Below are 27,808 nucleotides of genomic sequence, written 5' to 3'. Positions count from 1 at the left end.
AGATTTTTTTAACTGTGCACGAATTTTTGCATTCCGTGAACTTCATCAAAAAATTAGAAGAAATGTACGCAGGATAAATTTTAAGGTTTTTATAATGTATACAAACACTAACCACGGAAAATATGTCGGAGTTAAGCAACAAACAGGAAATTGAAATCATTACAAAGGATCAAATAAATAACTGCCAATTAGGTTGTTTGGTTGTTTAATTTAGGCTGAAAAGTTATATATCGTTCTCAAATGGCCAATCATAACCTACTTAAATTGAGCATTCATTGAACTAATGTTTTATAACACATTAATTAGATAACGATGGAGTCATCATTAATGCTGCTTAATACGTTACTATTCTATCATTCACGCAATCGATTGTTCTATCTTGGTATGCACTATTTGGGCTAAACCGGAATGACATTACGGTATATTAAGGACTGATAGTGGTTTGGCGCAAGACAAGTATTGATAACACGTTCCTATTTTCTATATATATATCCTATTTTACCAGAGACTCGAGTCTAATCTGGAAGGCACACAGATAATGGGGGAAAAATGACTGTCCTCAATACATGATTGTTATTCAAAGCATATTTATTAGGTAAGCATTCAGAGTGACAAAGCACCAGCCTTATAAGTAAAATAAATAACATGCCGTAGGGAAAAGAGTTCAAAAATCATTTACTTCACTCTTTAGTTATTCTCTATTTGAACTATCAAAGTATTGCAAATGAAATTCTTGACTAGACAATATCTAAGCTGGCTACACATGGGATTTATACCATTTTAACTATACAGGTATGATTTAAAGTCACTATTCTGGGCAAATGATGATATAATGACACCAAAAGTATTCATTATTTGCTATAAAAATTTCGCATTCATCTAGGCCCTGATGCCAACGTCTTACGTTGAGCCATGGTCGTGTAAATGTGTGAATAAATATTTAATGTGAAAGCACAAGTTTTTTTTCTTTTCATTTTTCAAAATGAATCGCTTTCACAACGTTACGCCTCAGACCATCAAATTTAATTTATAGATGAAAGGTAATGATATTATTTCACGCCATTTGTGTAGGCATTATTCCATAGGTGTAAAAAAGTTTTTAAAAATCGCATATCTTCGCAAGGAATTGTAATGGAATAGTTCGATTTCAATCCCAGGTTGTAATACCACCTGAATATTACCTTAATTAGTGCCTCTTAAGTGTACTCTGGGCTAAAACATTTCGTAAACACGATGCGCATAGAATTGATACCATACGTGCACTTGAAGATAAGACTTAAAGCAATTTAAAGGGAAAGATGATCATACTTTGATACCATACTCCCACGCCCACCTTCTTTCAAAAACCTCAAAGCCATGCGCACGAACGAGAACTAGCGCCAGCGAAGTAAAATCAGAAAGGGGCAGGAAAACGGAGATCGACAAAGGAGCGGACGTCCTGGCCATGGCTGCGGGTCGGATTCCGCTTGAGGTTTGAATGAGGAGATAAAAACGAGAGAGACGAATTCAATTCTCGGGGCTCAGGATGCGCGCGAGTAAGGGATAAGGGAGCGAAGAAGTGAGGAAATGAGAAGGCATGAGGGCGGAGAAAAAAAAATAATAATAATGAAGAAGAGCGGGTTGGGGTTGAGAGGACCCAAGGCAAGGGTGAAGATGAGACTGGGATGCTGTGAGGATTGAGGGGAGGTGGATGGAACAGGGGGAATGGGGTAGGCAGTGGAAAGGACTAGGGTGAGAATACGCGCGAAAAAGGGAGGGAGGGAGTTAAGACTCCGGATAAGAGCTGGCAGGAGGGTGGAGGGAGTAAGACAGTGGTTGGCTTAAAGTTTTGAGAGTTTCAAAATGGAGTGGGGCTTCGTCGAGGAGAAGAGCGAGAGGAGAGAAAAAAAGGAAAAAAAGGAGGCTAAAGGAGAAGTGGGCAGAAGACATGGCAAGCGGCAGAGGAATGAAGTCAGTAAAAGGGAGTCGGGTGGAAGCAATATAAAGAGGCAGAGGGCATGGCTGTGAACAAAATTACGTCAAAAGGGGCACGGGAAAGGAGGGGAAAAGATAGGAAATAGGGATAAAATTGTCTTGTTTTAATAATTGTCGCTAATCGTCTTTCTTATTCTTCGTACAAATCGTGTTATTACTTAACGAATCGCTGCCATAGAGGTTCATATAATTATAGAACTTGAGATTTATATGCATGCTAGATATATGAGTGTAAAAGAAATGACGAATTGTTCATTATTTAATTGCAAGGGGATAAATAGCCACAGTTATAGTAAAGCGATGAAATAAATTGCACAAACTCCAAACTTGTTTTTGGGACACATTGCCCGTGATGGTAGTAGAAGGGGGGAAGTAAAATGAAATTGAAATAGAAAATCGCGAAATTGGCACAGAACCCAGGCTAACTTGAGGTAGAATCACAACAGGGATAATGTTAGAGGAACACATATCACATACACAAAAAACAATAATAATGTAAGTGACTTCACTTAACGCAAGCATTTCCCACGGGAAATATTAGAGAACATCACTTCACAGTTTCTCTATAAATTTCTCCAATAAGATATTAATCCGTCAGCCAAAGCCAAGTAAATATTCCTTGTGGTCATAATTTTAAAATAATTAATCCTTAACATAGATCCAGATACTTAAATACGTAATAATCATAAATCCAATATAGACACATCGCCCGTGATGGTAGGAGGAGGCGGGAGGTAAAATGAAATTGAAATGTAAAATCGAGAAATTGGCACAGAACTCAGGGAAACTAGAGGTTGAATCACTGAAGGGATAAGGCTTGAGGAACACAATTCACATACTCAAAAGCATTTACGTGGAGCTTACAATAATTTAGAAAAAATATTTTACAAATATATCAATTATTACACTAAAATGAGAATTGAAGGTGCACTATAAAATTCTCATTAGTACTGTGGCTGTTTATCCCCTGGCAATTAAATAATTTTCAATTCGTCATTTCTTTTACACTCAAGTATCTAACATGCATATGTATCTTAAGTTCTATAATTATAAGAACCCATATGGCAGCGATTCGTTAAGTAATAACACGATTTGTATGAAGAATAAGAAATGCGATTAGCCACAATTAATGAACACAGAAAATGATTTAATTGGAAAATACGTTTAATGTTTCTTTATCATACCCCTGTGGTTAACTTAAGATAAGTTATCATACTACATATTAAATTTGCATGGCGTTAGATGCTACAGAGAGGACAGGGAGATAAACAATAGAGGAGTGTAGACAGGAAAAGGGTAGCTTGGGGAGAAACAGGTGATGAAGTCAGAAAAAGATGTTTGGGGAGGAGGAAGAGACAATATGGCAGGATTGTTTGGGGTCATGAGGGCATGGGGAAGGAAGTGCACACGACGGCAGTTTGTGTGCGGTTTCGTCGGCGGAGATGTTTAACGAAGCAGCGAAGGCCGAGGCGACAAAGAGGAAAGGAGACGGACAGACTTCTAAGACATGCGCAGAAGTAAAGGGAGGAGAAGAGGGGAAGTGTATACACAGGTGCCACGACCAGCAGAAGCAGGAGATGAGCCAGCTCTGTTTGAATTAAATCAATATTTAGAATAATATACTGATTGCTCCTTAAGGAATAGGGTGGTTTCCTATTATTTTTTATTGCCTAAATCAAAAGTTTATTACTCCTGGAGTACGCTTTTAGATTTTTAAATGACGATATCTATTTTTCGCGATTAAATGAAAATTGAAAATATTCAAGCGCGCGAAAACGCGACGGCTAAGTAGGAATGATGGGTAAAGTCCGTGTGACGTATTTCTGGTTCCCGCAGCCATGCCGCCCCGGTGACCTTGACCACGAGGCTTGAGCGCTGATACGACGCAGGCTGCTAGCAGGTAGCAGAGTACTCTGCTAGCAGGTAGCGCTTGGCTTAAATAAGGGTTATTATTACCCTACCAAACGATGGAAACTTTCCGAACTTAGGCAATTTTAATGGGTGATTATTAAGACATGTTTCCCTGAGCTCTGTTCCTCATGCATGCATTGGTAATCTCAGGCGATGTAAAACTCCTATCCACTCGTATAGAAACTAGGTTCCTGTGACGTTACGTGGAGTGGCATCGCATGGGGGTCAATTTGGCCTTTTTCAAATGAGGTTAAAATTGACCATTGTCATTCGTCTAAACTGGGATTTCTAAATCCAAATAATTTCTATATTATGAATACACTAATGGTGGGTAAGGAATCGCATTTCGTTTTCTTTGATGAAGGAAACTACCCTATTAGAAAATGTTAATGCCGTATGTAAAAAAACTGATTTAGGAGCTTTAGGTGATCCCAGAGGCCTTTAGAAACACAATTGTATCACTGTGCATATTTTTGCGTAACAAAAAATGTCTTACAGATAAACTTTCGATACATAAGTAATATTCAATGAAGATTCACCAAAGAGAAAACGGATTAAATATCGCCGACACCTTTAACGCCCGAATAAGCTAACCTATTATGAATCACCGAAAGGCAGAAGCAAAACATTTTTTTTTTTTCAGAACTAAAAATATTCAATAAGGTTATGCCCACTTTTTATATTACCAACCAGTAGTTTCAAAAATACCGCACCCTTATAAGGTACGTACCAACGATCACACAGTATATTGAGCAAAAGGCGGATATTAAAATGCTGATTATTTAATTACTGTTACGCATGGAAGTGGATGAAATTTGTGTTCATTGCTACATTCATTTCGAAATTAAAAAGCCAAAGTACACTTTCGGACACAAAATTTATTTTGAACAATAAAGAAGATACGCTAGCTATATGCATAACAAATATTCGCTTTAAATACCACGAAAATATTTTGGGTTGAAAGGGTACCAGCGTTCAAGTTTTGAAATATATCATCAGTATATTCCACATAACGTAACAGCAAACTATTATAATTCATTGCGATTCATATCGAATATTATGCAATTATTATCATTTATGGATGCTGCATGCTTATGATAAATTGAGCTTGGATTTTAATATATTTACAGTACTTACTTACTTAGAGTACTTACCATCATGAGAATGTTTGAAGGCAAGTCAACTCACGATGAAGTTAAAATACTGACGTGCAGAAGCGACCCAATTACATCGAAACAAATGCAAAACAAAGAGAATTCTTTTAGCGCTGCTAAAATCTACATGCAAGTGTTAATCGTTCAGAATTTATCTAAAAGGGGATTTGTGTGTTAAACGGATACTTTTGCTACCGGGAGACGAGAGTTTCATCTACCTAGGCGAAAAAATTCTCCAATTAAAAGCGTTCAGCAAAAACCATAATACTTTTAATTATAATACAAGACACTTGAACTCAATTAAATATATTTCGGCTCTCCATTACCGGCTACTCGAGGTACTTAATCTCGCCATGCAACGGACAAATATTTTGCAAGTTTGCCATTTAATTCTCGCTATGGGAATTTTAGAGAAGGAGCTACTACATTAATGGGGGAATTCTGGATAGAACAGGCATTCTGAATGAACGCATAAAGTAAACGGAGAGAGTCATACTATGTGATGATAAAAATAATAATCTCGGCAGGGTACACCGGTAAATCAGAAAACTGGTACCAACAAACTACCAGCCATTCGGATTCCACATTCCATTCAGACGATCTTAAGCTCAGTGTACACTTACATTAGCTCAGGTAGTACTACAATCTGGGATTAAGATCGAACTAATCCATTAGTTTTCTCAACGAAATTACGCTTTTTTTATTTTTTACACTTATGGCCTAATACCTTCACAAATGACGTGAAATAATATCAGTATCTTTCATCTATAAATAAGAAAATCCGAAAGGTTTATAGCTTTAAAAGCTTATTACCTCGGGGAATAAAGATTCAATAGTTCCTTTCATTAAATAGCATGGTAGAATTATTTCAGCCTCAAAGAGAACTACTGCATCTGAATTGTTTTCTAATTTATTAAAGCATAAAATGTCGGGTCGGAGAGAGGGTGAAGAATGAAATCGTAAATAATTCCTAAAAAATGTAGAATATTTTTGAAAGGAAATGAAACCTGTGTTTAAGCAAGCGAGTTTTTCATTTACATCATTCTTTACCAATAAATTTAGAGAACAGAATTGTTCTTCCCAAGCATAAACTTCCGAAGCAGATACACCTGTCACGGAGGGGCTTCAATATGCGAGGAAATTCTGTGTCCTTTAGCTCTTTATAATGCAAAATCGCTGTGAAATTTATCGTTTTTGCCTTTCTCCGTACCACCAGCGCATGTGTCAGCGCGCAGAAATCGTTGAAGAGTTTTTCAAACAAAATGATTGTAAAAAAATGGCACTGCTGCTACGGAAAATGAAAAACAACTGTAATCCGATAAATCCTTAAAACGAATTATTCATATTTCCTCGTACTCATAAATAATTCACTGAGGAAAAATGATGACCACACTTGGAAGCAAACGAAAGACTTATATCTCGAGTGGAACGATAGCGAATTTATATACATAATATCGAAAAATCACTTTAAAACTCCAAAAAACATGAGATTTTAGAATTTCAATGTTATTTTCACAATAAACCTTTTAGTTTTATCATGATGCAGCTTCTAGAAGTAACATTCCTACACTATGTGTATCTAACCCACGTGGAACATAAAGGCCTTAATATTATATTATCCATTAATTTAAGCTAGAGTCCCGTTTTAAAAAATATGTAACTGCTCCAGATAAATAGTTTTGCAAGAATTATAAAATTATCCCTGATTTTCATCCATAGAACAAACTTCAATGCAGGTTCAACAACCAAAAGTGAAATTTTGCTTAGTAAAAAGACTTCTACAAGAAAAAAATGCTATACCCTAACTTTAACTGGAACTGAGCGAAACTGAGATAGCACCGTCTGCAACATTAGTGCCATTAAATAAATTGAAAAAGACAGCAAATTGAAAAGATGTCTCTTGTGATTTTGCTGATTTCGTGCTAAGTCGGTATTAATACTAGAAATGATTTATTTCACAGTTCTTGGAAGCAATTATATTAAATAAACCGAAAAAAAACTGTGAAATGGCCTTAGTTGAACTAATTAAGCCTCACTCTTATGTTAACTCTACTAGATAAGCGTATATTTCCCATACTCAGGTCCTGCACAGGATCTTTACTGGATGGAAATTGTCTAAAAATGGGTACAGTTTATCTGATTGACATATTGCACAAATGTTTTTGAGGGACATATAAATTTATCTCGGAGGAAATTTTAGAAAAGAAAGTATCTGTTTCCTAGCAATATTATAAATCGTAAATAGAGCTAAAGAGATCACTAAGGAAAATACGCTTGAATACGCAAGTAATGTAATAACAAGCAGCCTCAACACCCAAAATTATATGCACCAGATAGGATTTATATGGCCAAAAAAAAACATATATTTCACGGTGATAAAGGTAACGGTATATATCGAGGCTGCGACCATAAGCACCATGAAACTCGTTAACACATTCTGAAAACCAAAATGCGCTCATTTCCCCGAATAATTTCCTTCCGCTATCTCGGATTCCCATTCCTTCGCGGAAGACTCCCGTTCCCCCTCAACCTTTCATTCCTCATTCTTATCTTCCCTTGCACCTTTCCTCCCACGGCCTTTTATCTGCTGCTCTCCGTCTGTCCTATATATCTCGCGGCTATCTACACCACTACAAACCCCCTCTCACAGCCAGGCTCTTCCCAGAGACCTCCCGAGAGAGCGGAATCCCTTGGGCTAGCTTATCATATTTTCTCCTTCCCTTTGGAGAGGGCCGGGCACACCGTAGTCTCGCAGCCAGTATGGGAGGGTATATGCCTTCAAAGCTATTAGGATCGCAGTCCAGAAACGACCTGCGCCGCTTGCAACGAAATTTTCGTCCTCGGTCAACCCTTACATCCGATACGCTTTACTCCTTTTTGTGAGCCTGGTACAATAAGAAGATCTAAAGACCTTGAGGTGTCTTGCGATCAAGGATGGTGCCGGGTTAAGAGGAGAAGTGCTCACCAGTTAGAGTGCCTTTCCATTAGCCAGACAAAAAAACGATACCTATATATTTCGATGATTTTTATATCCACAGTAGTTTAGACTACATAGTATTGAAGTGTCTGAAAAAAAACATAGTATTACAATCGAGCAATTCTTTGGCCATTGACTTTATATTCATTGGGGCTAATTAATGTGTAATGTAGCGAGTGATGTATTCAAAGCATATGGAAAGAGAATTTGAAATATTATTTTACCCTCCTTTCCGCCACAAAAAAATACAGTACAATGCGTCTGAAAACTTAAAAAAAAATATTTGGAGGCAATTTTCCCTAAGGAAAATACCCATTAATTAGAGATACCCATCAATACCTACCGCCCTAAATTGAGTTTAGGGAAGTCATATACGTGATTTTGCTACATATATATATAACAATTGCCATAATACATCAAAGAATATATTTACTAAGATTTTTTTGCATCAATTATCCAATAATTATCACATTTTCTCGGGATATCAGTTATTTCAAACAAAATCATTCACATAGCAAGATTACCTGTTCTATTGGATTAAAAAGTGTTTGGACGGTCATTGATTGACATCAATATCTGGCATAAGGCCAAATAATTTCCCTTTAAGGTATGTTTTCGTTCATGAAAATTATTTAAGTAAAATTTTTCTGAAGCGCACACAGCAGCGATTGTAGACAACAGTGTCGATGAACTCACAGTGTTCCACTCGGAATGGATCGTTTTCCAGTCTCTTGAACTTCATCTGATATCAGATTGAAATATTTCTATTGCGCTTATGGAAACATTTTTTCGCAGTTAAAATGGCAAAACACAATTAGAATACCTTCCGACAGTTAATTACCTACCTTTAGTTTCTCACAGCGAGCACTATTGTTTTATCCTACGCGAATACTTATAATATGGAGGAATTTGGCTACCATATCGATACTACATGCATAAATATCTTACCAGTTCACTCCTAAATAAATGACATGCCACTCATTAATAATATATGGCGTAATGGAGTGTTCATATAGTTATACCAGATGCCAGATCAGCAGTGGCTAGCACAAGATTAAGGAGCAACTGAATATTTAATGGAAAGAGTTAAATATTTGGTGGATGAAAAAAACGACAGTTAATTATCACGTTAAACTAAGGAACAGAAGATTCGGGGACAACTGCATTTTTAATGTACAGAGAAAAATATTTATTCTACGACAAGAACACTATGACTATTCGCTACGTTAATATCTTTTTAAACACATAAGACAATGTAAAAGAACTTCTTGTATATGAGAAACGAAAAGCATTGACCAATAAATTTTTATTATTTATTATTTGCAATGGTTGAAGAATAATAGAAGCCTTCGCCACATATGTACACGTAAATTTAAACTCGACTTCATATTGTATTAAGGCAGCATAGAAAATATCACATTGACATCTATTACTACTTTCCGATTGACCATGAAAGATACTTTCCTCCCTCTTTTAAGCTAAACAATCAAAACTGTGATATCTCAAATTAGGATACAATCACCAGATATCTAGGCTCTGAAAACGCCTAACACACACCTTTTATTTCCAACAAACACTCAATCAAATGATAAAATATGCACAAAATTTGAATTGCAAATGATTAAAAAAAATAGGTATAAGGAATTTTATTTTTCACAAAATTAAAAATGTAATTTTCCTTGATAGTTAATTCTTAACCGAAATTTCACTTTGCAGGGCAACATATTTGAGGTTAAGAATACTCAATAGATGTGATGCAAGTAAAGAAAAATACAACACAAGAAATATGTAAACTAGTAGAACTAGATAGGTTGCTACTTAGAGTGGGGTAAAGCGAGAAAAACGATTCCCAAGGCATCCACAAACACCTTCTCAGCACAGGTATTTTAGCACTGATTTACTGCCAAACAACAACGGCTGCAATTTCAAGGTACCGAAATATTGCACACGCTCCATAATCCGGGAGAAATACGGCTTTGTTTCATATCCAAGGACACCCAACTATTCAACTAATTCTATTGTTTCTCGAGAGGCAGAACATCCTCTATAGAGAATATCCGCCGCTACTGGGCATTTCAAAACAATTTCAGCTCTTCTTAGATGAAGTTCAAAACATTTCCCTTCACATCAGATAATTTGATGTCTTTATAGAGTAATGGCACTCATTGATCAACTAACTTCATTGACATGCATCGTTATTAACACCTTTTTTCTAATTTTATGAGCCAATTACAGCGCCAATTTCATGCAACTGATGTAATTTGATTATAGAAATGACATTAATTAACGAGTAACTCAAAAAGATCTATGACGCGATGCCTCCGTATAATTTTTATAGCAAATCTTAAGTTAAGCGACTCCTTGCTAAAGCTTTTGTCAAAATTACGTGCATGTATCAGTAGAAATCTTCAATTTCTTGCGTTAAAGCAGGATTCGTTATGATAGGAAAAAAGTTGCGTGAGCCTGTTTCCAGAAAATATGATGAGCACTCACCAACTTATTTCATGAAAGTCAGTAGAGTGAAATGCTACCCCATAAATATTATATTTCAGATGTGAAATTGAGCAGTCGAGTACGTTTCAATTAAAACCAATGTTTTATATGTATAAGGAACAAATAAAAATGATTTGGATAAAAATACCAGTTTTTTCCTGTTCCCATAAGCTCAAGATAAGACACTTCGGTTCCCTTCCTTTTCTGCATTTGAGAGGGCCGATTTTAGATCTGATTTCAATTAGCAGTATGAAATTTTCTGTATGGTATGTAAACTCTCTCGCTCCGATATTTAGGCAGTTCGATTAATTACGATGAAAATTATAAAAGGCACTCCGTAGGGAAAGGTTTGTAACCCCTGAAATTGGTACACAAATTTTTGACTCGATAAGATTACCTACGTATTCACTTTTTTCGGAAATAATATTTCATTCGTTATGAGGAAGGTGAGTGAGGAAACGAGCTCGAATAACAAAATACCGAAGAGGTGGGACAGCAGGCTATTATCGTTCTAGTGCTTGTTCGTTTCGACCCACAGCACGTGGAATTCCGGAACCGACTGCATCCATTGGATGGCTTTCGGTGTTGCGCAAGGGAAGCCTCGAATTGCCTGCAGCGCATTCCGTTCCATCCAAAGGGGCAGCTGCCAGTTGAACGGGGGTCACGGGAAACCACCGGGCACCCTGTTTATCGAGCATAGGAGCTGCGATCACAAGCGCGGGATTGCCGGAAGATTAAACCGCACGGAGCACATGTTAACACCTGGCCTAAGCGCCACTAGCCCTAACCACGAAAGCTGAATAGAAGAGCACAAGAGGAATTGAAATAGGTTTTTAACTATTCCAAAATTGCAAAAATAGCCATCTGCTAGTGGAGATAGTTCCGTTTCGGTTAACGATTTAATCTTCCGCACATCCGCCAAGCAGTATCAATAGGCCGACCTGAAAATGTTCACGGAATTGAAATTTTGGAATTGAGCATATCAGAGAAAGTTAGAGATGCTTCAATGCTGAATCTGTTACCATAACTCCTGCCGGCAGTAAATTATTAAACGTATACTTATTATAACAGAAATAGATGAGTGAGAGAAAAAAGAAGTAAATGGCAACCGAAATATTCTATTGAAGCTACTACTGCTTCAGAAGCCTTGAAAGCATTTGAGTCGTTCGCGTATAAAACGATAAGTAAAAAATATCACTTAATTAATGTCTTACCCCAACTTACATGATATGATTGACAGTTGAATGACAAAAATGAGTGTCTTGATAGCGTTTATTCACTCATTTCAATGGCTATTTATAGTCTAGATCCAAAGTATATAATTTTCCCCGTGGTTCAAGTATTGATAATAAAATCCCTCATAAGGTTAAGTTCAAACCTAAATGCCTTAATGAACCAAAACAATCCATACTCAAATTCGAAACGAGTAGCACTAAGTTCTCAATACGTTCCTCTCAATCCAATTACCTAGAAGCATTCAGCGCGAGAGATTTCCTACTCCAGATCGAAGGCGCGAACGGTTTATATTCTCACTGCTAAACAGCACCTTTCCAGTTCTTTGAACGTTCTCAAGCATTATTCCCTTTAATACAAAACACGGGATTAGAACAAGCCGACTTAGACAACAGCCGTGCAACGGTTAAAGGCTTCCCTTTCTCCTGAGTACGCCACAGTAGAGTTCCCATCCGATGAATAAAGAGAAAAGAAATGTGCTTTGCTCCACGCGTCAGCGGCGTTCCCTTTGTCCTCCGGTTAGCACTCAAGGAAACGGAATCCTTTTTCGAGGCAATAGAGCACAAAGCCCAGCGATAACGATTATTTCCATGGGCGGAACACTCAACACTCAGAGACCTACTTAACGCTAATCCCCGAGAAAGGTGTGTCCTCAGACCTCCAGCACTCAAGGTAGAATCGCCCTCCCCGAACCTCCAATTAAAACGATGGCCCCAACAAATCCTACCCACTCCCACCCTCATACAAAACACTCACCACCACCACGGTGAGAAAAAGGCATTGGTTCGCTCTCGACCTTTTTTTTTTTTTAAAGGGTGAAAATCGGCCAAAAATGTGATACGGTGTCCATCAAAATGCGACCGTCTCCTTCGAGAATAAAAAAATAAGGCTCTCTTTAATGAGCGTTCCGGGGTTTCCGCAGGATTTCCTTTCCGCGAAGAGGAAAGTGTTTTGAGCAAGTGGAAGGGATTAAGGGATGATGGTGGCAAGGGTTATAGGGATCTTTTTGCGAAAACCCTTACCACCCACACTCACTCTTTGTCTCTCTCTTCGCTCGCTCACACGGTCTCAAACCGGTCCTTAAAAATATTGGTCCTCTTCACGCCCATTCTCCCCCGAAAAAAAAAAGTTGGCAACCTCCAATAACTCTCCCTACGAGAACTTGCATTAAACATGAGGGAGCAACTAAATTACTCAATTTATCGCGTTCTATCCCCATACATAATATGTTCATACCAATCATAAATATTTAAATATACATGTCTTTTCCGTGAAGTACCCTCAAAAATGACAGTTTGACGGACAATTAGATCGTCTAATGGTGTGTCACGATGTCTAATTTAGTAAAAGGCCATCATCATAATCATAGCTCTACAGCTATAGGGTTCAAATATCAACGCAGCTCACACGTCACCTAACCAAAAAAAGCTAAGAATGTTTTTAATAAATATTTTTATCGTAAAAATACAAAATGCACACGACGTAAGTGATGATTTTTTTGTATTTGTCATACAGAAACGAAATATGCTTTCTTCGAAACATTATTATGAAAAGGGTTTCCATTAATAAGTTCCAAGGCATCCACTTGGGCGACGCTTACGTCTATGAAAGTCCCGATTCACGTAGGAGAATGGCCTCTCCATCGCTCAAACGAGATGGGATGGATACTCAAATAAACAAAATAAACACTAAGCTATAATATTGTTTCCAACTTTATCTAGGTGGCAATATATATTTTAACGTATTCATCGACTAGGATTCCAATTTTAAAATAAATAACCCGGTCGCGTTTGACATATGCTCATGAAATCAATACCTTTACCATTCTAAATAGTTTGGAAAGGTGTGATTTAGGAGGTTAAACCAAGGCTTAAGATGCAGTGGAATAAAATAATTGAAACTCGAAAAGAGAAAAAGGCTCAGGGACAGAGCGGTTATTCTCCTTGATATTGCTTTTCATTGGACTACTTGCCAGCACAATTGGGCAGCGGACCAAATATTTGTCCTCAAATACTATAAGCGGAGCAATTTACTTTTAACTCGCCCCAGAAACAACGTTGGAATAAAGTCATATAGTGGAACGGTGCAGGATCAATCAAATGAAACTAATTTGTGGCTACATCGGATAGAACAGAAAATATACAATATAAAGAAAGCTAAATCTAATGTAAAACCTTTCTAAAGCTAAATCTCACAGATGCTTTAATGGCTCCTATTTTGAGTAAAGTTGTTTTGTAAGAGCTATAGCTTTTTGTTCAGATATCAAAATAAAATAAATTTAACTATTGCAACTTCATACGAAATAATTACTGACACACAAAATGAATAAATTCCAGAGCTACCGATTATGTGTGCAGAAAAGAGGGAGAGAAAGGTATTACATGCTGCAGGAAGTAATATCGTAGTTACACCCTTTTATCATAAAATAATAATACCATAAACGGTGTACGATGTTCGCTATATAAAATACGTACACATGAAAATATTTAGAAAAAAATATGCATGACATATTATCAGACCACAAGGATATCACCTGAGAGAATGCGTCCCTAGTCGGCTAGATAAGCAGATAGATTAAGTGATGATAAAAGACACAAAAACATCGTAACATCTCCGATTATTTTTTTATATAGGATAGAGAGGAAAGACACACGAAACATATATCTAGGATGTAAGAGCCCAACGACCATTAAAATTGATTCATAGATGGCTGGATCCCCTCCCATACATACTCATAGTCAATATTTGCCCATTCTTACCCCGTTTCCAATGCAGAATCCTTGATTGGGCCATTTTCCAGCTCCCTAACAAATAAATTCAGTTTCTGGCTATTCTCTCTAATTGACACTCAATTCCCAAACACTTAATCCTGGTTAATAATTTCACACGCTGAAAATGAGTCACAGAAGTTGGCAAGCAAAAAACAGAGCGCAAGAATATAGATTTAAGAACCGAAATACAGGAAGGGGCATGATATATTCTCTGTTATTAGATAAATATTCTAGTCTCGCCGAATAAATAGCATCACATGCACAGCGTAAATCATTAAACTATCAAGGAAAAGATAAATAATCGCGTGGACGATGATTTGGCAGCCGAAGTTCATGTACGCGCTGGATCAATTCTCTCCATCGAGACAATAATTCAATTTCTATCCCTGCATCTCAGAGGAAAGAAATTCGAGAAAAATGGATACATTCCAGTAATTAGCCCCTCTTGCTTCCATGACCCATTCTTTCCCCCCAAAACCGCAAAACCGAAATTCAAACACGTTCACGGGGCAGCGGCGACACGACGACCTCGTCGGGCGAGAAAAGGGCGAACGAATTTCTTCACCGCGGGAGCGCGCGAGAAAAATGCAGAAAACCTAAATTCATTAATTTACTCAAGAGGCAAAGCTAACACTTTAATGAAAAAAAATAGGATGGGATCCTCTCGTTGCACAGAGCCCATTAATTTTGAATAACGTTACCTCTCTCTCTCTCTCACCGTACTCGAGATTCCCAGCTACGTTTTTCTTTTTGTGGCATTTGCTTCACTCCACTCACTGTACGTAGCCGGCTGATACCTTTTTTTTCTTCCTCCTCCTCCTCGCTATAATGTAGGTGCGGAGTTCTACTCCGGTCGGTAAAAGCCCTGATATCGGGGACAAAGTCTGCAAAATTAAACTGGCAGGATGTGAAAATTTGGTCGGGATGCCGTTTATTTTCGGGATTACTTTTATAAATATGTAATAAAAATTGAGGTTCGCTCACTCTCCTCAATTTTCCTCAAAATTAATACGGAAGGTATATATACGGAAGTTATATAGCTTCAAAGTTATTCATTAAAAGGATTTCGAAGTTTTGCTTAAGTAATTAAAATGTTGATACTTTTTCCTTGCTCAGAATATAATGATTATAATTGATGATCTAATTTATAATTCAGTATGGTTTCATTCCAACAATGTATGGTTTCTTTAGTAAAATGTAGGTGGAAGAACTTATGCATAAAGTGTCCCCTTCACATCACGTGAACGGCAAACGCAATGAATGCAGAAAATCGCGTTAGTCATCTGTAAAACACATTTGCCAAACATATGATGGAATATAGTAACAATTAATATTCCACATTGATATTTATTAGTATAAAAATTAATATTAAATATATCACTGAGAGTAAATGCGACTACGCAAGGAATGAATAATCTATATACATTAAGTTTGTAGCGTGTCAGTCTGTCTGCATTTGGCGCAGTCACACTTTAGGATCTATCTCAGTCGTACCAAGTGCTACAGATATGGGGTTCACTGCGTTCGACGCAGAATCTCTGCGTGCAAATATTAGACTTAGTCGCAGTGCTGTAGTTTGATATTCCGTAATTTTGCAGACAAAAAACGTGCAAAAATAGACCAAAACCGTCTATCCACAAAACGGGAGAAAAACAGTGGCAAGCCGCAATTAATTCCTGTCTACCCAATGCAGTGGTTTTCTTTTGAAAAACTCTAGAAACCAGCAACAGGTGCGACACTATGACAGCAAGCAGCGCCACAACAATAGGAATACTTACAAAGAAACGACAGGTAGCGCAGCAGAGTAAACCTATTTGTGGATCAGGCAGATACTACTACTAATAACTTCATTTAATCGCACTATTTTGAAAAATATTTAAGGCTCATCAAAAACTTTGATCTACTTAAAAATGCATTAGGCAATGGAGAATAAAATTTCCTTTAGATTCTTCAGTTCCAAGTACCAATAAATGATATTTATCGGTACTGTTATTCATTCAGAACGAAAGACAATGCTCACATGAAATATTTATGCCTACCTCCTTCCTAATCATCTTCCATTAGGTTTTCCATATCGTAAGACATTGTTTGAAATTTTGAATATACTGCATACGATTGACTTCTGAACTTGGTACTCGTGAAGACAACCACGCAGTAGCTCTTTAAAAAAATGAGTAAACGCAAAAGCATCGTGTGACAAGAATAATCAAATTTGCATATAAAATGTCGATATTCGTCAATTTCGCCGGCGTCGTCGATGGTGGTGGGGTTAATCCTCGCCAAACCGTAGGTCGCAGGTTCGAATCCCGCCTGGGTAGGTGATCCCTATCCAGGGCATGGATGTTTTTGTTGTGCTTTGTTAATCCTCCGTTGCAAAGGCCTTTATGTGCTTTTTAAGGGGCAGTTGGAAAAAAATTTTTTTAAATAAATTTCATTCATAATGGTAGTAGAATTAGCTAATACAATCATTCTGAATCTGTTACCAATCAAGTGAAATAAAAAGGTGAAATATCCAGCGAAACATATGCGATTTTTTTATGAAAGACGAATGGTCTATAGTTCACGTCATAGATAAAGAAAAATTAGGTTTTCCAGCATTCACCAGTTTTTTTCGCTGAAACTATATCAACAGACATTTTTAGAAAGAGCAATTTCAACAACCCCTATCATTTAAGCTTAGTAGTTATATTCAAATTCCGTCCAGACGTAGGTACCAACTCTACCATATTCTCGCTTTAAAATCCCAGTGAGGGAATTACCAATTGCTTCACTCCAGAATAATCTCGCCGATTTTCGTGGATCTAATGCGGTGAGAGGATGACAGTGCCCCAATTCCCTTCCAAAGCCCTTGTCTGCTTCCTAATTTGCGACGGACATCTTTTTATTTCAACTTCCGCCTCATAGTCTCCCACTTAAACCCTCCTGAAAGTGGCTCTTTTCCACTTGAATTACCTGCTCCGACTGATGGCCCAAAGAGGCAGGTTCTTCAAGAATAATTCATATTCTTCCACACTAGAGGTTAGTAACCATTCCCTCACAGAGTAAAAACTTTTAATTTCCATCGCAATTCGGTGAATCACCGAAATATCGGCAGTAGTGTACTTTAGGGGTAACATACTTTGAAAGGGAGAGGTTATTCGGGTTACCCCCCGAAAAAATATATGAAAACTATTTAAATCGATGAATTTTGCTCTTTTTGAAAACATTTTCAGGCTTTTAAGTATTCCAAAAGAAAAAAATTAGTTTTCAAGTTCACACGCCAGCTCAATTTCTCTTGTGTATCTCAGTCAGTTTTAATCGCACTCAAAAAATAATCTATACCTACGATTCACCAATAAGACAATACTTTTTTTTGCCCTGTCATCACTTACAAACATCATGATATCATTAAATACCGATTCATTCAATTATCTTACTGTATCCTTTGTTTGCTCTTAATTATATTCCCATCCCCCGTTTCCTATAAACTGTAGTACGTAAAGCGCGGTCATATAATGGCACGTTCACTGAGTTCATGGTACTATCAAATTCATGGCCCACCCGTAATGGTGTTTCTCATTCATAACGTCCTCAAACGCAGTGTGAGGTACTTGAAATGTTTTCAGGTAAGTAAAAGTAAAGAGCACAACAAAAGAATGCGGGTCTAAATAAATTATTAGCATATAAGTGATATTGTAGAAAAAGTAGTTCTGCATAAATCGTTGATCACATTAAAATTACCATGGCAGGCTCAACTATATAAAAATTCAAATTCGATTCAAAAAGATGAAATGACCAAGGAAGTAAACAGATAGAGAAAATCAAAAAACAGATGGAAATGAAGGGAAATAAATACAACCGAATTTCCGGCAATCCTAATGAGAATAAATTATCAGGCATAGGGCGGGCTTAAACATAGATATTTATAGAGGCTACAGGAAGTTCTCCAAGTCGACCATGGGAGGGAATTGCTTCGTAATGATATTCATTGAAAATCTGGCGAAAACTTCGGTAACGTGAAGGAAGATAATAAGATGTAGTATCACAGACTGAGGACATACAGCGGGAATAGAAGGATCTGAAAAACTGCAATGTTACCGTGATATTTCTGGAAATTTAAATAGCAGGTGTTTTTTATATGACAATGGAGAAATATTACTTAGGGAGCAGACGCACTGCACTTCAAAGAGGTAGTGTTTGCAAGAAAATCGGTAGACTTAAAATTACAAGAATAAGAATTTGGAGAAATTTCATATTTAAAAAATGTGCTCTCACACTCAACATCGGCATTCGTAGTCACAACTTTGAAGCTTTCACCTCTTAGCGTAGCAAAGTAACTCAACTGGTAGCGTAAATCATTGCCCGATTACTTTCCCGCAATCACAATGCTATGTATGCATAAGTAAAGGCGAAAGTTATAATTTTAAATAATAACGAGAAACCATACAAATTACTCAGGTATGCACTTATGTCAATTTGAGTTAGAAGGAACTTGATGATAATGTTGAGGCACGTAATTTTAATACATCTTATATCAAATTCCGATATTTCAATCTCGTTAATATTGAACATATTTCACTCGTTTCAAACTTGGTCGCCATTAATGCCAAAAGATAGCAGATTCGTCTTTTCCCTAATTCTCCGTTTCATGATAAAATCCTGACCGTAGCGTCGCAAGGAACGTCAGATCCGTGGCAACATCGCCTAACAATCGATCCATATCATTCGCAATCCTTCCCACCGTTTCGTAGCATTGTCCACAATCGGTGTTTCAGCCTTGAGTAAGGCTTTATAGGTGACAGTAGAGCCCGAGTGTTTGAGCGCGTGAGATTTCAAAATTTCGCTTAGGGGGGCCAGAGCCTTCCCGAGGAACATTTGGGCTTACCACGAGGTTTTCTCAAGGGGAAAATCTCACCGAAATATATTTCCAGATGAGCGTGTCGAAGAGCTTTGGACCTACCTTTTAGACGTTTTATACGGAGCACGTAATTGCATAATATGACGTGAGTACGAAGGCGCAGTCAAAATTGCGACGTGTAATGCAGTGAATTGCTAGAACGCATGCGAGAATGCATGGACGCGATGTGGCAAAATAGCTCCTGTTTTAATTCCGTTCGTGCAATTCCGCACAGTCCTTACCTGCGCAATTATATGCCCAGCGTAAAACGGCCTTTGAACTCGGAACCCTAAGATTCGTAGTCTAACGACTCGCACTCTTTACCACCACGCCCTGTCAATGCACCATAAGGAGAGGAACAATTCCTTAGTTCATATCACCACGGCAAGATTAACGGATTGGGTTGAGTGGTGAATACAGGACTTTTTCATATGCGGCATATTTTCATCAAGACTTTTCATATCACTTTCCGCTCTACACCAGCATGCTCCTGGTATATAAAATCGTTGAAAAAAAAAATATAAAAAGTTTTAAACATTTATACCAAAACATGATCGCGAAATTTGAAAGTGATACACACACGGTACCGCTACCAGTTACCCACGCCGAAATCCCTGATTCGCAAACATCACCACCATATATTGATTAATATTTTTCCGTCGGGTTATAGAGATGAATTCTTCAAGAAATTAATGTAGAAATTAAAAGAAATATATAATTTTAATTGGTATATCTAGTTGATAACATAGTGGTCACTGAATATTTAGACCTTTTTAAAACTTTCCACGCTATGCTAGCAAGCTCTTAGTATATTAATCAAGTTTTAATTATTCATATAAAAATACGAACGAAAGTTTTAAAGATGATACAGACGCGGTAGCGCCACAAAGTTACTCACATCGAAATCCCTGATCGAAGTTCGCAAACATCACCACCATGTATTGATTAATATTTTTCCGTCGGTTGAGAAGGATGGGCCCGTTTGGACTAAACGGGGGGCTTCTTTTTTTATTATTTAAGGATTGAGGAGTACATGGGATGACAAGGGGATGGGTAGGGTGGGACCAAACCGTTTGAAGTGTGGGAGGATAGACAGCAGGGCTTTAAAGAGGAGTAAGGGCGAGGGGAGGGGTTCGTTTGGCCTCATTCGTCCTATGCGGGGGCACACGCCATTGAGTCGCGGGGACCCTTGTCGGACGCAGATGCCAAACACAGCGCGATATGCCCCACTCTTCGCCCGCCAATCATCCCTCTTTTGTCTCCGCGGACACCCTCTCTCGTCGTGCGATTCTCTCCTCCCTCTCCGATTCCCGCAATACGTATGCGTGCGTCTGTGTGAGCGAGTGTCAAACACCACCGCAGCACTCACTACTACCCATCTACCCATCCTTCCAATTCCAACCACCTCTCTTTTCTCACAAATCCCCCCCCCCCCAATTCACCCCCATCGGTACATACTTTTCTCCACGCCGTTACTTGGGTACCATCGTTGCAACTCCGCAGTATATTCTACAGCCCTCACTACCAGTAGCGGAGCCGGGATTTGGAAATGTGGGGAGAGGTTTACGGAAGATTTTGGGGCCCTTCCGGGGTGTTGTATGGAAATTCGCTATGTATGTATATAGCAAAGGGGTCCGGAAGAAAAATTTTGGGATTCTTGATGTTGAAAACGTGATTTCTCTCAGGCTTAATTGTTCGCAATAAGGAATCCATCCGTTGAGATAATAGTTTCAAATGTTATTTCAAGTTTTAGAAACAAGATCGCAGGTTGGAAATAGGTTGGGGAAAATACAACTGTTATCAATGGAGGACGTAATTTTAAATCACCTTAATGGTCATTTAGTTAATGCGTAGGTGGTTACAGAAGGAAAATAGAGGTTGTACAATATGGCGATCCCAATTAGGAGCGCATATTCGACAATTGGAGCTGGAATAAGTAACGCAAGTAATGTGATTAGAACACCAAACAACAATTTTTAGATATATTAAAAGTAAATTAACTATCAAGAGATTTAGTACACCTAATGATTATCATGAATGATTCCCTGGCTTTACATGACAATTGTGAACATGGAATGTAGAAATAGTTACTTATAATGAAAATCTAGTCAAAAACCTGCAAGCGAATGAAATTGTTATTTCTCTAGTAAAAAATAGTTTTAGAGAATTGTCTGCACGAAGGTAACTATAATAATTACATTTAACAGAAAATGGTATTAAAAATATGATATTTTAATACGGAAATGACAAATGCCTAATGCAGTATTTATTACAATTAGGATCATTAGGAAAGGTGGAAATGATGAATTTTAGTGATGCACTAGGTAAGAAAGCTAACGCGCGTACCAACATTGCAGGTTAACTTAGCTAGACAATAGAGAATTATGTCACATATTTAGTGTTTCGACCAGTATCTGCAAAAAAACATTTCATCTACGATAGACGAAACTATACTAAAACGCAACTCAGAAAGGTTACTTCAGTAATTAATTAAAATGTAATTATTCGACCAATAATCCCTCAATTTTTGACCAATTTCTCTTAAACGCTTAAAAAATCCTAAAATAAATCGGAATTATTTTATTGTTTGTTTTTGAAGCATCAGGGGACACTGAAATCGAAAAAGGCCATTTACTACCACTAATTGCAGAGTAAAATAAATCTTGCTTGCGCTGTCTTCTAATGTAGAATGTTAAACTTTGGTTAGAAAAATTTACTTTAGAAACTGAGCTTTCTGAAAGATACATCTTACCGAAGATTTTACCAGAGATGAATCTCAATGGATTTCCCTTGGGTGTCCGCCAAATCTTCCTAATGCAATTCCAACACCGAAATCTCGATCGAGGCATTTAGGCAGGAAATTTCAGCAAACACATTATCTCTAAACGGTAGGCCAGGAAACTGGGCCAATTGTTTTAATAGCCCGAGAAACGCACTTAACTGCGGAGAATCCCATATAGATGACAGAAAGATAATCTCGACTAATTTTCAGCAGGAAAGGGGTAGGATGAGCCAAGCGCAAATCAGTATTTTAGAATGAACGATGACTCACATCATTCTTGTTAAAGGCCATATGCCAACCTCCCACAAGAAATGTATGCAGCAGGTGAGGTCAAAATAACTCATTGAATGCTGAAGTATATAGATTTTTATACCTCTACTTAGTGAATTTCATTCTTGGTAATGAGATACTTGGTATTATGCTACAGCTGTACTTTGTAGTATTTGGACCTTGCCACGTGAACAGCGGTGAAGTAAATAGAAATTGACACAAAAAAATAACAGAAATCGAACCACGGACCTTCCGCTTTCCGGGCCTCTGCGCAGACCACTTCGCTACCCAGGTTCCTGATTCCCTGACAAGAATTCAGAAACCTGGAAAGCGTATTGGCCTGGGTAAACGCTTGGAATATCGAAGGTCCGTGGTTCGATTCACAATCCGGGTGAGTTCTTTTATTATGGCAATATATGTGAGGGTTCAGCTACATCAACTTTAGACAAATAATAAATTAATAAAAATATTATTAACAATAAAATTAAAATAAATAATAAATAAATAAATACAATTTCCTCATAAAATACATTAAAGCAAATAGCGAGACGCAATCAAAACTAAAACTAAAAAAATGGCAACCGAACGGAGGCCCCAATTAGAAGTAAAAGTGATATAAGAAAAAAATTAAACGCCTTACAGGACTGGCGGAAGAAGTTGAAGGCTCAAAGACCTACCCCGATCTTCACATGTGTCCAAGCGTCTTGTACCAGATGATGGCTCAGTGAGCCGAAACGCGTTGTACGCATTAAAAATTCTTGTGGAAAAGTGCTACGATCTTTCATTTACTTAAATCTTTCTTTTCCTGAGCATTTTCTTTAGAGATGCCGATTATTTTAAATAAATCAAATATTATTGCCTTCGTTCTACATCTATTAAAATTAATTTGGCTTCGAAAAACAGCATGCCAATATTTTGCATACAATTGAAACTCATCTCAGTGTGATCTCATTATAGTATGTTTTAACTATATTTTATGGTATAGCAATGAGTTTCGGAGGAAAATTTTAACAGTTCTCTCAGGAAAATCAATATTTGTGTCTATCTTTCCGTTAAAACAAGGCTCAAAATACTAATGCTTAACGCTAGTAAATCTAATACAATGATGGAGTCAGCTTTCAAGATGACGTTTCTTGATTACCACATCACATTATTTGAGCTGTGCTTTCAAACTTTGCTCTCCTCATGTTTAACAAACGCTCTTCCCTGGGTTCATCATGCAGATGACTCCGATAACTACTCTTTAGTCGACGATCTTTTAAGTTATTATAAGGAAGGGTAGGCAAAGAACTTCTTCCATGCTCAAAAAGAAAAACACGTAGCATAAAGATAGCGTCATTTTGGATACCTTATTCTAACTTGAACGGCTTTGGGGTCGAGGTTGGTCTTACCATAACACACTTCTAAGAATGCTCTTCGGTCATGAGATCGCGGCGCCACTCAGGAAATGGTAGCGAAAAAGGCGTTCGGTGCTCAAGAGTGCATTTTTTATATGAAAGAACGGGTGCAATGTAAAAGAGTTTAAGAAAGTCCGAAAAGGTCGAGTGAGGACGGAGGAGGCTTTTGAGACGCTGGCGCCTGAAAAACTCCGTACGATGAGAATGTGCGAGCTTAGAAGCTGTGCAAGGGGAGAAGATTTCTCGTAAAAGCGTCGTTTGCTTGGGATTTCCGCGCGAAATTTCTCAATCAGGAAGCCGTTGAGCGAAGAGCCTCATCCCAGCAAGACACTTACCCATGAAAATCCTATCTTTATTTCCCGATTTTAAATGCTACGAATCATCAACTACATCTTCGTCTGATTCAAAGAAGATCGATAGTTACTCCTTCTCCTCCTTACTCCTTATTACTTCTCTTACTCCTTCCCCTACGCGCACGGTAAACAAACATGCATACTTGTTGCATCTCTCAAGACCTCAAAAAGCAACAAAACCCTTAAATGATGGAGAATTCATGATCAAGGGAGACAACTTTTAAGGATAGAAATAATAACATGCAGTTGATTTCAGATCTTAAAATTCGGAATGTTCTGTTGAACGAATTACTTAACAAAGGTTTTGTATTATTTGTTGTTTTGAAATATGGCCTCTAAGCCATTGCCTATCAGTTACATTTCGATAGCTACCTTTTCAGCTTCTTTGTGCATTAATTTTTCTTCTAACACCATTATGTAAACTTAATGAAATATTTCCACATTATTGACAGCATCGATGCTGCCCTGAATTTTGAGACGGACGGAAAAACCATTCACTAACTCTTGGTTAACTATGTGATATTCCATTATTTCCTGGATATAGACAGTTACTTATACCACTTATTTTATAAGAGCGCGACCCGGGTTTCAATGAGTAATCATCATCATCAGGCGCTAATTATCTATTATTATTATCTATTATTATTAATTAGCGCCTGATGATGATGATTACTCATTGAAACCCGGGTCGCGCTCTTATAAAATAAGTGGTATAAGTAACTGTCTATATCCAGGAAAAACCATTGTCGAAATTTTTCACACTGAATCAAATACCCAAATATCTCTAAGATCCAAAATATTACCGTCATGAAATTCTTACCATGTATAGATTGACACAAGGACCGGCCACCCAAGAAATAAATGAGAGGTTAAAAGTAAAATAAACCTTTAGATAACTGATGAGAATCTTGAACAATATAGATAGTTCCCAAGAAGAATATAGTCCCCAAGACGGGTTTAATTGATGAAACTAACTATCAGGAAAATGAAATTTTTATTGGGAGGGAAGGATTATGACATTGAGAAAAATAAACTCATTTTAATGGATTTCTCAGGACCACTTGATACCTCTACCGCACGAAACTGCTTCCGTGTTTTTTTATATCCCTCATTTTATCCCGGGAGCTCTTTTTTTATGTAACCCTAAGGGTATTTCCCTAGTCGCGGAAAGGAGGTGAACCAAAATGGTCCGGTCATCTCGTTAACGTGATCACCATCTTTTCCATTTCTTCGCCTGAGAACCTTTTAAATTGTATCGATATTCAAGGGACCCGAGCAGATGTTACCTACAGGACCGTGCGGAAATGAGATGGCCAGATAGGAGAAGCCGGGTTGGGGAGGCCCTAGAGAGGAAATGGACGGAGCATAGCGATGGATACTTGGGAACGGAAGCGGTTGGGGAGTCTGGATGCCTGGGTGTAAGGTAAATGAGTGTTCATGGGTCTCGAAAGATGCAATGAAGGAAAAATCTCTAGTCGCAAGAACGGAATGAGCATTCAGTCTTTCATTCGTCAGGTGGCCAAATTACTGCGATAGATTTAAATGGATAATTTTACTTATCACCGTTTGTAGTGATACTAATGGCAGCTCACTGCCTCTGGAGTCGTACAATCAACATATTTCTATTAGTATAAATTCCGCATATTCCGAAAGTGCATTATCATTCATTAAACCAGCCCTTTAACTGCTAGCAATAAGGATAGAAATGAGGTCAATGTTAATAGAATATATCAATCACCATCGAAAACAAATTCCGTAAAAAATCCCAGTAGTGCGCCTAACTATTCGGTGCCTACAAATATCATACTGTAATCATTTCCAACATATACCTGATATCTTACTGAAATTAACATGTATCTTTGGACAGTTTTTTCTGGATGAATATCCATGGCTTACTCCAGCTTGATTTAATTAGAGCTCCGTAACAGGCACACAGTAAAATCAATAGAGAAAAAAAATATTACGCTTAGACGCTTATGGATCAGCAATAATATTATTTTCACTACGTCACCTATTACCCAAAAAATAATCATCGACTTTCGTTCTAGAACAACGATATCGATTTTCTTCTTGTTTCCAGACAAATTAGTTCCCAAAATTTGTTTTTGACTCCATTCAGGCAATGAATTTCCCCCTTAAATAGCATACAATATATACCCTTCAAAGAAAAAACAGGAATATGAGGACGAAATAGATGAAGTCTCCATAGTCTTGCTCCCAGCCTCCTAAAAAGAAAAATGTCATATATATACCATGTACTTTGCTATTGACGAACTGCCAGTGTACCCATCTACGTTAGTCATATTTTCCATTATGTATGTAATTTTTCGATTCCATGCGTATAATTCTAATAAAATCACGTCTATGAAGGCATATGAAATTTAAGTGAAGGAATGTATACATAGAGCATACTCAATGATTACTCACCATTCTTTATCATATTAAAATCCATAAACATTCTAAACTTTGTGGTTTTAAGTTAAGTAAAAGTGAACTATCCCGGAAACCTTACTTTATCATATTGTATATAAAAATAATTTCCGCTACACAAGTACGAAAATAAGCTTGAAAGGAACAAAGATATAAGTAGTTAATTTCTAGCATAACTTTGTTAAAAAAGTAAACTTTTTAATAGTTCACCTTATAAAATATTAAGCAATTCTCTCCTGGCCCTATTTTAAGATAAAAGCAAAAATGTGGGTTTCAAAGAATTTATCTAAATGCCTAGTTGCCTCGCAAATGTAATTTTTGAGTATTAACATCAATTAAAAAAATAAATTATTGAATGAATTGCGCGGTACTAATCAAATATTAATTGAAATTCATAAACCAACGCCATTCTCTACGTAAGCGCTAAATAATCGTGACTAACTAGCTCAATGTAAACCTGCAATGCCCACTGCCCAAATACCGTCTACTTTTCCTAATTACTCGACTTCCTTAAATTTCTCATATAAGCATACATAGTAACGTAACCTGCTTATAAGTTACAATTCCAAGGAATGTAATTACAACTGGGTCATGGTATGCAGCGCAGCTGGCGACATAGTTCATAAGCAGCAAGAGGCATTCACGAGTTTGTCGCTTGAAAGCGACAAAGTTGAGCCTATATTCCGACAATTCTGGCTTGCCAAACGACTCCCAAGCAAAATTCTTCCCTGCCTCGTCATGGATGTAGGACACATGCAAGAATACCGCGTTATTTCCATAAGCAGAGCCAATAAAAACTCAAATTTGCGGCTGCTTGGCAATCAAGCAGTTACAAAACGCCTGGGGGGAAAATGAGTATGAATCAGGGTCAAAAAGCGCCAATTTTCCCAAGAAAATGCGGACGCACTAACGGCGTGGATTGTTAAGAGATAAATTACGATAATAGAGCAATATTTTTTACCTTATCAGGAAAAGAGAACCCTGATTACTATGTGACGATGAATTCAAAATGAGGCACTAAAATTCTTCGATTACGAGTGTTATTTTAATTAATATTTAATTAATGAGGTCTAACCCAGAGCTCTTCTGAAAGAGATTAAATTTCAAGAATTTTCATTTTAAAAATGTGAATATTTTCTACTCATCCATAAATATTGCGGCAGCCACATATTTCGCCAATAAATTTT

Source organism: Ischnura elegans, chromosome 2, assembly GCF_921293095.1.
Source record: "Ischnura elegans chromosome 2, ioIscEleg1.1, whole genome shotgun sequence".
Taxonomy (NCBI): domain Eukaryota; kingdom Metazoa; phylum Arthropoda; class Insecta; order Odonata; family Coenagrionidae; genus Ischnura; species Ischnura elegans.
Note: the sequence above shows the minus strand (reverse complement) of the source record.